General features: G+C 40.2%; 1 long non-coding RNA gene across 2 annotated transcripts in view; it reads right to left on the reverse strand.

The window, feature by feature from the left end:
* Nucleotides 1-920: 920 nt before the first annotated feature.
* Nucleotides 921-12,309, reverse strand: part of LOC129678288 (uncharacterized) — a 41,337-nt gene continuing 29,948 nt past the window's right edge. For both annotated transcript variants that reach the window (XR_008720346.1, XR_008720345.1), the window contains one exon: nucleotides 921-1,180. This is a non-coding gene — a long non-coding RNA (uncharacterized LOC129678288). The remainder of the gene's footprint in view (nucleotides 1,181-12,309) is intronic.

Raw genomic sequence — 12,309 nt, forward strand, 5'->3', positions numbered from 1 at the left:
CTGTGTGTCATTCCAAGTGCAATCAGAAGCACGTCGGAGATGACTGCCTCTGGGTTTGGATCCTGTAACAGGGCACTTGGTGTAATCTTCATGTTATGGATATTATTCTTTAATGCAGAAATGGAATAATACCATTATAGTGGAGAGCAAATTGGGTTTTGCCAATCCATTTCTAACATTTCTTTGAAAAGTTTTATTTCCTCATGTTCCCCTTGGTTGAGAATTTTAAAAAAACTTCTTAAGAGCAAGAGATGCCCAAGGAGTTTTACTTATGTATTAAATTCTTGCTACAGGGCAAATCTCCTGACCCAGGAAGATTTATTCAAAAACTTTTATAAATAATCCCATCCCTTTTCAAATACTTCTTCCTACACTCTAATTACATTTTGACAAATGCAAGACCAAAGTTGATTGGCAGTATTCTTATAAGACACGAAGGTGGCTTAGCCTGAGCTGCTGAGTAAAGCCTGGTTGCCTTTGAAATATTTCCTTCTTCAATCTTTATCAATGTGTCAAGCAGAATTTATTCTTCTTTATTTGATTAGATTCTTAAAAGCAAGAGGGATTGGAAATACTGAATTGTTCATTTATGACTCATGTGGGGTTATACTAAACTGTACACTGGGGGTGCAAACACATCCAGAAACTTTGGCTGAGCACCAATTTTAATTGGTTTTCTAGGAAATAAATTTGGCCTGTGGTCACCATAATTAGAGTTACTAAAACTTTACATAGGGACATGTGTTCATGATTCTTAATACACCACAGTCCTTCATAAACCAACAGGCAGAGAAAGAGATGCCTGATATATATATATATATATATATATATAATCTGTTGAAGTGAATGGAAATGTTGAATTGAATCATATCCCATGGTAGGAAGAAACTACGGGAAGAAGAGTCAAGGCAACATTCTATACTCATTGCATGCAAATTTAATGGAATGTTGGGTCCCATAGACAGGTTTACTGCAGAGATGCCAAGTAAGAGTCGAGGCTTCCTGTGTGCTACATCTCGGAAAATGAGGGGCGGTAGGGAGGAGTACCACGATGAGCCAGAAGACCTTTATTTCTCTTCACCACTGTGCATTAGGAGCTCAGTGGCTCTTTTTGTGGACAGATTCTGCTCTTTCCTTTCAGACCTGCTGTACTCATGCATACCAGGAAATTTCACAGCCCCTGTGATTGGAAAGGAAAAAAAAAAAACAAAAAAAAACTTAAGGATCTCTGTTTGTGTTATACTCTGGTTTGTCTGTTTGGTTTCTTTTGTGACAGGGTCTTTTGTAGCCCAGACTGTTCCGGAAGTTGCCACATATGTGAGGTTGATCTTGAGCTTCTAATCTCAATGGAGGAACACTTGAACCTCCATCTCTCAAGCACTGCAATTACAGATATTTGACACCACCCCGTGTTCTTGTGGTGATAAAGGGGCTTATGTATTCTAATCAAGTACTCCACCAATTTGAGGTACACCGCCTGCTCTTAAACTCTGTCTTAAACTGACAGACACACCCTGAGTGCTTGAGTGGCATCCTTATCATTCACATTTAAGAAACCATGTAAAGAACCAGTTTCCCCAAAAGGGGAATGCTGAGTTGGAGCCTATCACAGGCACTAAGTTAGACTTGGAAGACTGGCTCCAGATGTGCATGGCTTATGTTGTAACCAGGGCTGCCTTTATGAGTTGGTCATTTTATCAGACACATAGGTACCATGCTGGAGGCACCATGATAGAGAAGAGGCCGTGCCTCACACACAGGCACCATGTGCAAAAGAGGAGCATACCTCACCACTACTTGCTGTGACTACAGTATAGGAGTTCAAACTTTTTAAACCGGAAGACTTGAATTCTATTTTTGTGCTGTTCACACAGATTCTATAGTCAGTCTCACCACCAACCCTTCCACTGGTCTCTTCCCAGTTCCCATATGTTTTAAACATGCTGTTACTTAAGTAATTTCCCCCTTATGGAAACACTTGGTGGTGGCTGTAGTTTAGAGATAGTCCACAAATGACATTTCTTCCTGAGAATTTCAGGTGGAGCAGTAACAATGGTAACAATCTTTAATCTTTCATAAAGAAAGTGATGTGATTACAGTGTACAGTTATTTCTGGCCAGGCTGTATTGACCAGCACTACAGGTTCCACCTTTTCAGTGTTAATCACAACATATTCTTCCACCAAATACAAATTTGTCTTCTTGACTGCCATTTCCAAGAGCAGACATATGTGGCCACCTGCTGATACCGTGTGGGGAAGTAGACTTGAGGATTTGGAATGGAGCTAAACAGACACTGGAAAATGAAGACTATCCTTGGGAAGGATATCCAGTGGGAGGCTGGACCTGTGAAAGAAAATCAGTGAATGTCTGGGTTGCCAGCATCTCAAACACATATTTTAAAGGAAAGTTTTGGGGACAGGGTCTAGTCTGGCTTTAGTTCATGTTTGGTCTGTGTCTGTGCATCATGCTTAGGTTGCAGTGTCATCAGCTGTCTCTACTGGTTTTCTAATTTCTTTTGTTTAGCGCCTAGAAGGCAAAGGCTGTCTAAATCGTTTATCTGTGTGCATGTGTTGCAACACTCTACTCTAATACCTAGTGACCTGAATTCATCTTCTTCTGTGCTTCAGGCTTTACTCCCTTTGTTTACGGTGGCAATTATCAAAAAGAATAAGCACAGATATTTAGTAAAGTCCAATGCTCTGCTTTATTGTGGCTTCATAACACTTAAGGCAAGTGAGTATTACAGTTCTCTATGGACCTGCTTGTCACACATGCAGTAACTAATGAAGTCATCAGAAATTAATCTGTTTTGTTAGGAGAAAGTCTACATGTGGAGCACAGAAGGGGTCTAAAGGACAACACCGAAATAGAATCAGGCTCCAAATTTGTGTGGCCTTAAAGTAGCCTTGTTCTGTCAGGGTTAGCTATGAGCACACAGCACATATTTATTTTGTGTGTGTGTGTGTGTGTGTGTGTGTGTGTGTGTGTGTATGGATGGATGGATGGATGGATGGATGGATGGATGGATGGATTGGGTTTTCCGAGACAGGGTTTCTCTGTGTAACCTGGCTGTCCTGAACTCACTTTGTAGACCAGGCTGTCCTCAGACTCACAACAATCTGCCTGTTTCCCTGTCTTCCTGAGTGCTGGGATTAAAGGTCTGTACTACCACACCCAGCTAAAATGACACCTTTTAAATCACATAAAACCACTGTTGAATGCTTCAGGCACATGAGCTGCAAGACTGAGAACCTCTTGGGAAGCTGCATAAAACATAGTGTTTGTTGTTAATTGCCTGAGATGAACGACAGATCAAGATAGCTTGATTACAAGTCACAATGCTTATCTCAAATGGCTAGGCTAACATCCCCCAAAGGGCATCTGGCAATTCACTGTTGATATGTATTTAGATTTTTCAAAATTATTTTTGGCTTTCTTCAAAGCCTATAAGGAAAAAAATGGGTGTTGTAAGAACAATTTGAAGAAATTGTTTTTTCTGCTCTTTCTCTTGGCCTCCCCTGCTTCCAGGAAAGAGGCTCTTGCGTTGCAAAGGGTATTTCTGTGAATTTAATTGTGCTCCTTGGCATAAAACCAGACCTGTCTGAAGCAGTTCAGGACAATTAGCAAGTTGTCATTTTCTTCTTTTCATTTGCTGCCCCCAAGGAAAGATGAGGAGGCTGTTGCTGTGATGATCACAAACTTCCTTCACCTTCTTTTTCTTGCTCACTCTAACCCAAGCCTTATCAAATACAATTTTAGGGTTCACAGAAAAAGCCAAAGACTTAACCTCAAAAAGTCAAACTTAGTTTCCAGTTCCATAATTTCCAACCCGTTGATCATTCAGAAGGAAATTGTTTCATATCCCTTGGGATGTGGTATTAAATTAGCTGATATTGTCCCTTAACCCATATTCTGAGGTTGGCCATTGGTATTTATCCTTGCTGATCCTGGAACCTGAGCTGTCAGGGACCAGTGAAATGGACAGAGAAGCAAGAGTTACCAACTGTCTCTCCTGAGGAGTGTGGGAAAATTAAGATGCTAGGGTATTTTCATGCCAAATGACATTAGCACTGTGAACAGAATCTCTTATTATTAATTTCCATTTCTGAAAGCAAATGCACTTGAGAAAGGTTGGCACTCTCTAGTTTTAAGCTCTCATTAATAAGTGCAGGCCTAGATTTAAAGGCTTTCTAAAATTACAAAGGCTGAGAAGGGCCTCAGCCCTCTACCGAGAGACTAGTTCAGGTAATGCCACCACACTGTATTTCTTTGAGAAACCTCTTTTTTTCCTCCCCATTCACTGTCTAAAAATGTCAAATTTATCACTCAAGTTCTGCTTGGACAAGTAGAGCCACCAGGCTCTGAATGGGTATGGTGTACGGAGAATTACTATAGTGTTCTTAGGGCTCCTACAACTCTGTAGGACAGCACGGCGAGACCTGCCCGAGACCTGCCTGTGAGAAATGCCCTGAGAAGCTCTCTAGAATCTTGGACATGAGGGAGGATCCTAGCATTCTGAGAATTGCTGTGAGTGTCTTGCTGTCTACAAAATGTGAATGAATAATGCCTTTTACACCAACACCGATTTCTTTTTGGTGTCTGGAATTTTGGTTGATGCCAGCAGAGAACACCTGTGTGACCCTGTAGATAAACTTTCCAGGAATTGCAGGAGGGATTAAGTGTACTGTACTGAGGCAGGTGGGAGGGGATGCCCCGAAGCTCTGACTGGGCCTTATGGGCCTTAGTTTTTGTTGGTTTTGTTTTGTGCATTTCTGCTGGAAGAAACCACAGCAGAGAGTATATAGCTTTTGGTCGAGTTGTGTGAGTCCTACAAATAAACCCTGGGAGAGGCCGCCTCACATGAGGTGTTCAAAAAGCATCTGACACCATTTTCCACCCAGCTCAGGATGGGGGTGCTGCTCCTTACAGTGTGGAAATCATGGCAGCAGGAGCCGGAAGCAGCTGGTCACAGTGAAGCAACAGAGCAGTAAATGTCTTCACATTGACTTTCAGAACTAAAATATTAAGTGCTGTGTGATTATTACCTAGAAGTTTCTAAGATAATCCACCAAAGAACTCAAATCACATTATTTTTTTATTATTATTATTAAAAAGATTTTATGTGTATGGGTGTTGTACCTGCAGATGTCTGTCCATCACATTCATGCAGTGACTGTGGAGGCCAGAAGAGGGTCCCATATTCTCTAAAACCGCAGTAAGAGATGGTTGTGACTCAATACCTGAGTGTTGGAATCAAAACAGGTCCTTGGGAAGAACAGCCAGTGTGGTAACCCTGAGCCGTCTCTCCAGCCTCTCAAAACACATTAGCAATTCTGAGAAAGCTCCAGTGTTATATCAAGTTGGAAGTAAGTCATCAGTATTAATTCTAGATTTAAGCTAGTATTCCCCACAAGGGAATATTTTCTATTCAAGCTGTGTGTCTTGACACTTTTTAGTATTAGGATACTTTCTAACAGGATGGGAATGTCCTTTATATTACCCATAGTTTCTGGACCACATGGGGTCTGACTGAGTTATTTTCACAGAGGAGAAATAATGAGTTGAATGTTCTGAGAAGTAGACATAAAATATCATATCTGATAAAACATTTTGTAAATGAGGCACTGTAACACTCCCAAGATGTGTTTTTGTAGCATCTGATATAAAGATCTTTCATATATTCATCAAAAATGCCATTATTTAAATTTTAATAAAAATCAATGGCCTTGTTAAGGGGTTATTAGATTAAGAAAGTAACAAACAAATGAGGAAATAAAGTAAGAAAAAGAAACTTTCCCAGCAAAGGAGATGGACATTGGAAGAAGGAGAAAACAGGGAACAGGACAGGAGCCTACCACAGAGGGCCTCTGAAAGACTCTACCCAATAGGGTATCAAAGCAGATGCTGAGACTCATAGCCAAACTTTGGGCAGAGTGCAGGGAATCTTATGAAAGAAGAGGGAGATAGAAAGACTGGCAGGAGATAGGAGCTTCACAAGGAGAGCAACAGAACCAAAAAATCTGGGCACAGGGGTCTTTTCTGAGACTGATACTCCAGCCAAGGACCATGCATGGAGATAACTTAGAACCCCTGCACAGATGTAGCCTGTTGCAGCTCAGTGTCCAAGTGGGTTCCCTCATAAGGGGAACAGGGATTGTCTCTGACATGAACTTAGTGGCTGGCTCTTTGATCACCTACTCCTGAAGGGTGCAGCCTTACCAGGCCACAGAGAAAGACAATGCAGACAGTCCTGATGAGACCTGATAGGCTAGGGTCAGATGGAAGGTGAAGAGGACCTCCCCTATCAGTGCACTTAGAGAGGGTCATGGGAGGAGATGAGGAAGGGAGGGTGGAATTGGGAGGGCCAGAGGGAGAGGGCTACAGCTGAGATACAACATGAAAAAACTGTAATTAATAAAAATAAATAAATTAAAAATCTTAACTCCTCTGGGTGCTTTCTGTGAATCAAACATAAAGAATACATTATGAAAAGAACTCTGTATATATAGTTTTTAAAAAGTGGTTTAATGGTTATTGGACATTGAATAAATATTTAATAAATATAAAAAGAAACTTTCCCTAAGAATAGCACTATCAGTTTTTCTACAGTTGTAGGCACCTGTTTTCAGGTCACATGTGAAGCAGTGGACATCTGATAGAGGCAGAGACTCTGGCATGGGCAAATGCAGCTGGCTGGTCACAGCTGGGTAACTCATGTACCAGGGTCAGTGTCTTATATTCTCCAGGGTCAGAATAGATGGCTTACAGTGTAGATAAACAACATTATGTTGCAATGAACCTTCTTGAAAAAAAATGTACTGAACCCATTAACTAATGATATTATAAGCATCGGGTATGGAGCCAGATAACAAAGATGCTTATAAATCATTAGATAGTACTTAAGTCACATTGCTTAATTTTGAAGGTTTTGCTTTTTCACCAGAAAATGGGATGACAGAATCCAATAAATCCAATACGTTGTTGCAATAATGGCAAGCTGAAACACACAGACTATCTTGGGAACATTGTAGAAAGTACTAAATCAAAGGTAGATGTTACATTCAACCCTTGTCCTTTGGGAGAAATCACAGCTTTTGGTAGACAGATGGTCAAGGAAACATAAATAAATATTTAAATGCATTTCTACTCAATTCACTCTCAAGCTATTAATTAGAGTTCCCCACCTGGAGATTCTTTGATAGAAACATCACTGTTTAGGGTCTGTAGAGAAAGCACAGTGATGAAGAACACATGCTGCTTCCAGAGGATTCAAGTTGTCTCAAGCACCTGAATCAGGTTGCTTACCACTGCTTGTTACACCAGCTTAAGGCTCTGAAGGTACCTACATGCATTGTGCACACACACACACAAATATATATAAGTATATTTATATAAAAGACATATAAGTAAATTACATAATGAATATTCAAAAAATAAAGAGGATTTAATTCTTTCAGAAAAATCACAGTTTGAAATGCAAAGTGCCTCTTTCATGAGCCACACCTGTGTTTCTTCTGCACACATTCTTTTAGCACCACAGAATATTTTTCCACCTTAGCAATCAAAGGGGCATCTCATTTTATCTAAATTCTCTGAAGGGAAAACCTACTTCCCTGGCTTCTGCCCTCCTGTGAATTATGCCATGATACCTTGCATTCTGTAATTTTAATTGGGTCCAACTTAGTGGAAACTTGACTTGTCACTTTCTTAGAGTACATTACAAACAACCAAGTAGAAACGAGCCTCATATTAGTTACTCTGGAGGTAATAAATCCTCATGCTGATACCTACTCTTCTCCCTCACTCTAAATAGTGTACCAATAATGCTGGCTTATGTGTCATGTCACAAATAAGTGAGGGAAATGTGCTACCAGGATATAGATTAAATAAGTTTCACTGAAAGTTCATATATTATTGCTCAAGGTTCATTTCTGTTGATATGATAAAATACCCTGATAAAAAGCAACTTAGGGTAGAGACTGAGTTTTCAGTTCATTGTACCTAGGATCTCAAGGTAGCACAAATGTCAGTCAGTTAGGCATATCACTTTCACAGCCGAGACCAGAGAGAAATCAATGCATCCATGCTTTATTAGCACTCATCTCCCCCTCCAGCTTGGCCTTGCACAAAGAGTGGAGCTTGGTATGTGCTGGCTTCAAGTAGATAACTCCTCGTTGAGGCTATCTCCACGGGACTCTGGATTATGTCAAGTTGGCAATTAAAGATGACTATCAAATTATCTAGGGACTAAATATCTATAGAACAAAGGAATCTTTAGATAGTAGAACTACAAAAAAAAAGTTAAGAAATGAAATACAGCTACATAATGGAGCCATGTGATACAGGAGAAGAAACCCCTCACCACCTGATCAGGCAGGAAAACACCTACATTTGAAACTTTACTAAATCACCATATTTGAAACCAAAGCACCCAATACATCAAGGAAGATCAGTATGTGGTCAATGACCACGAGGTAGATTTTGAAGACAGTGGCCTCATTTATGCATGCAATCAAGAAAGGTCATGGCATGCAGATTAGAACGAAAGAACAGCTGGCTAAGAACCCAGTGTGAGCTTTTAATAAGAAGACATTGTTTTATGATAAAAAAAAAGAAGTGAAGGACAGTGATTGTGAGAAAGCTTGAATTAACTGGTAGTCTGAGAAAACTTATAACAACACCATGGGAATAGGAAACACACAGACAGGAGGGATCTGAAAGCAAATATAAATATATCACGTTAAAGAGTTATGGAAAGCACTATATCAGGTGTGAGTGACCCTGACTTATACCTTGACTCATCCTCCTGTACCCTCAAGACATGTGATTTCTCCAATGCATCCTGATGACATCAACCCAGAAAGACCTCTGACCTTCTTTAGCTCAAGGAATCTTGTTCAAGGCTTAAGAGAATGTTATGTCATTCTCCATGAAGGGTTTCTGACTTCAATCCAGCTAAACTTAATTAATATTTTTCTTGGATTATTTCTGTTTATAATAATTACTTGGATCAGAGTATCTAGAACATTGCATTTATTTCTTCATGTGGCTCTTTTTTTTCTTTAGATTAAAATTTTCTTATGCTCTGAGAAACCAATTCATCTTTGTATATGCCTGGCACAAACTTTAATTTAGATTAATGGCCAGTTGCATAAATGAATGGGAGGAGAAAGTTAGAAAACAGTAAACAAAGGAATCCAAAGAGCCTCATAAATTTAATAACATAGTGAAAAATGCAGTGTTTGTCTCACTTGGGCTTTATACTTAAATCATGGGGACATTTCTCCTTGTGTGTGAGTCTCCAAAGATAAACAAATACCAAAGCATAAAAATATAAAAAGCAAACCATACTATGAAAAATTTCTTCACTGACGGTTTCTTTGTTAAAGGAGAACGTGCAGGCTGAGTAACCCTGAAGACTAAGGAAAAAAATCTCAACCATGCTATTGTTTTTCATTAAGATGAGAAACTTTCAAGCTGAAAATAGCTCTCAGACATTAGCATTTCCAAGTCCAAAAGTCCAGTAAGTACACAAACTCCTGTTTGGCAGTAGGAGAGAATGCACTGGTTTTCTCGGGCCACAGGGAGACCCCAGAGAATTAGCTCAGTGCAGCCTACTTTTGTCACCTGTATACTTTTCCACTTTCAAGTTAGATTTTAGACCCGAGTGACCTTCCCAAGCGTAGGCTCTGGCAACGGTGGTTCCTACACCTACAGAGTTCTGCCTTCCAGCATCAATCATGAGAGAAGGTTATTGGCGTCAGGACACATTCTCATTAAAAAACACTCAAGAGAAATATTCTTAATGGATTTGATTCCGAGATGGCATGGTGAGTCTTCAAGCAAGCGGCTGGCTTCCAACAGCCGAATATATGAGCAAAGAATTGACTGAAGTTCTGGTCTTCATAGCCAAACCTATGGATTTACTCAAGCAGCTGAAACTCTACAGGCTCTCCAGCCAGCACACAAGCTCATTAGGAAGTCTTCAGGAACAGGACTGGGTATTAAGCAATTTGTGAAGCTATCAAACTCTAGTTTCCATATGACAACAAACATTTAACTTCCAGAACCTATACCTAGTATAGAATGCATGTAGGTGAGACAGAAAAAGAGTGAATAGCACATTTGTTCAATCTATAGTCAGACATAGTAAATAACACTAAGTTCTATAGAGTATGCTAAAAACATACTGTAAAGATGACTAGCACCCAGTCTCCGCTATAAACAGACTTATAAATAGAGCACATAAACAGTGGCATGAGAAAGGGTGGGTAACAAAATATAATTTAAATGAGAAAAAAAGAGCTTTTGAGTTATATTTTATATAGTTTTAAAAAGACCAGGACTCCCGTCTATCTAAGGATAAAAACATGAAGAGAGAAGAGTTCCATATTCTCTGGAGAATTTGATGTTGGTGCCCAGGCAGAAGAAAGGTCTGAAAATCCAAAGCACTTAAACATTAAAACAAAAGAGTGTGTGGGGGCTGTCCCTGGGAGCATAAACATGTACCTTTCCCAGTAGCTCTGGCACTGAAGAAAACGTCTTTCCCCAGCCCAGCAATTATTACCTCTTCCTTCGGGTCTAGGGTGTTAATGGCCCTATCTTGTGTAGCTCTTGTTCACATAATCACAGCAGCCAGGAATTGAGGAGCATGGCTGCCACATTATGTCTGGAAGCCAGAGTCCATGCCTTTTCTATGCTTCCCTCCAGCTCCCACATGCTCTTTCTTCTCCTGAGCTGTGAGGTGGGTATGTCGATGGCCTATTGGTGCCTAGGCATCAAAAACACAATCAGCTCTCTCTCTCTGAACTCTGGCCAGTTATGAGTCGCAGTAGTCACTGCCAATTGCTACAAAACAAAGTTCTCTGTCCAAAGGTGAGAATGCATAAATCTGTATTTAGAAGGTGATTTGACAGGAACCACATTTACATTTCATAAAAATGACAGTAATGGTTGTACAGGAGAGCTGTGGACCTCCTTAGCCATGAGATTTTGTAGCAGATGTGAATTATTTCCCATGGACTGGACATCATAGTCAATTAAAAGTCGGTTGGTCACACCGAACCCTAAAGAAAAGACATAGAACTAAAAGGACAGAAGAAAGGGATTAATAGGCATGGGAACTAGACAAGAGAGGGTAATTGGTGGATATGAACAAGATATAGTATTTACACATATAAAATTTTATAATGAAACCTATTACCATCTGTAAATAGCACATTATAATTAAATATACAAATATTTTAAAATAGATTTTAAAAAGATTTTGCAAAGTGGTATAGTGTGGTCATGGCCAGAAACTATGATAAAAACTCTTCTGGGCCCAGGAGTCTTCACAAAGACCGACACTCCGACCAAGGACCATGCATGGAGATAACCTAGACCCCTCGCACAGATGTAGCCCATGGCAGCTCAGTGTCCAGCTGGGTTCCCTCATAAGGGGAACAGGGGTTGTCTCTGATGAACTCAGTGGCTGGCTCTTTGATCACCTTCTCTTGAGAGGGAGCAGCCTTACCAAGCCACAGAGGAAGACAATGTAGCCAGTCCTGATGAGACCTGATAGACTAGGGTCAGATGGAAGGGAAGGAGGTCCTCCCTTGTTTGTGGACTAGAGGAGGGGCATGGGAGGAGAAGAGGAGGGAGAGTGGAGTTGGGAGGGGACAAAAGGCGACTAGAGCTGGAATACAATGTGAATAAATTATAATAATCTAAATAAATAAATAAAATTTGCTTCCATATTCCATACTCTCTTTGGAGGGAGGTTAAAGCATGCAGTGACATTCAATTTCATCCAGCTTCCATCTAATCCAACAGCACTAACTAAAAGTTCTCATCTTTCAGATATCAATCATATGGGTGTGTGACACAGGGGATGACTGAACCTATCACACCTTTCTGTCACACCTGTAGAACCCAGAGCTGGGAGATAGTTCAGGCAGAAAATCACTTGCAGGTAGTGCTTGCTGTCCCTGTAGCACCTAAAGAATGGAAATTTATATCATCAATGGAGACATATTGCAATGTTCCTGAAGTGAAAAACAAAGTGATTAGTTTCCACACTAAAACTATAACCTGAGTAGCTGTGTCTTCTAACAAACAGAAATCATTAGTAGAAACTCCAGATAGAAATTAACCCACAGCTTCACAGAATGTTCTATGGTGACTCAAACAAAGGGAACAAAAGCATCAGTGATCATCTGTTTGGTAGGAGTGATTGAACTTGATTTTCTCTTTGAAAAGACTGATTCAAAGACGTGAGCAAGCTTGCCGAGGATTGGGGGCAAATGGGAAAAGCGACAAGGTGGAG

The sequence above is a fragment of the Psammomys obesus genome, unplaced genomic scaffold, assembly GCF_907164565.1.
Source record: "Psammomys obesus unplaced genomic scaffold, mPsaObe1.curated_primary_1811, whole genome shotgun sequence".
Taxonomy (NCBI): Eukaryota; Metazoa; Chordata; class Mammalia; order Rodentia; family Muridae; genus Psammomys; species Psammomys obesus.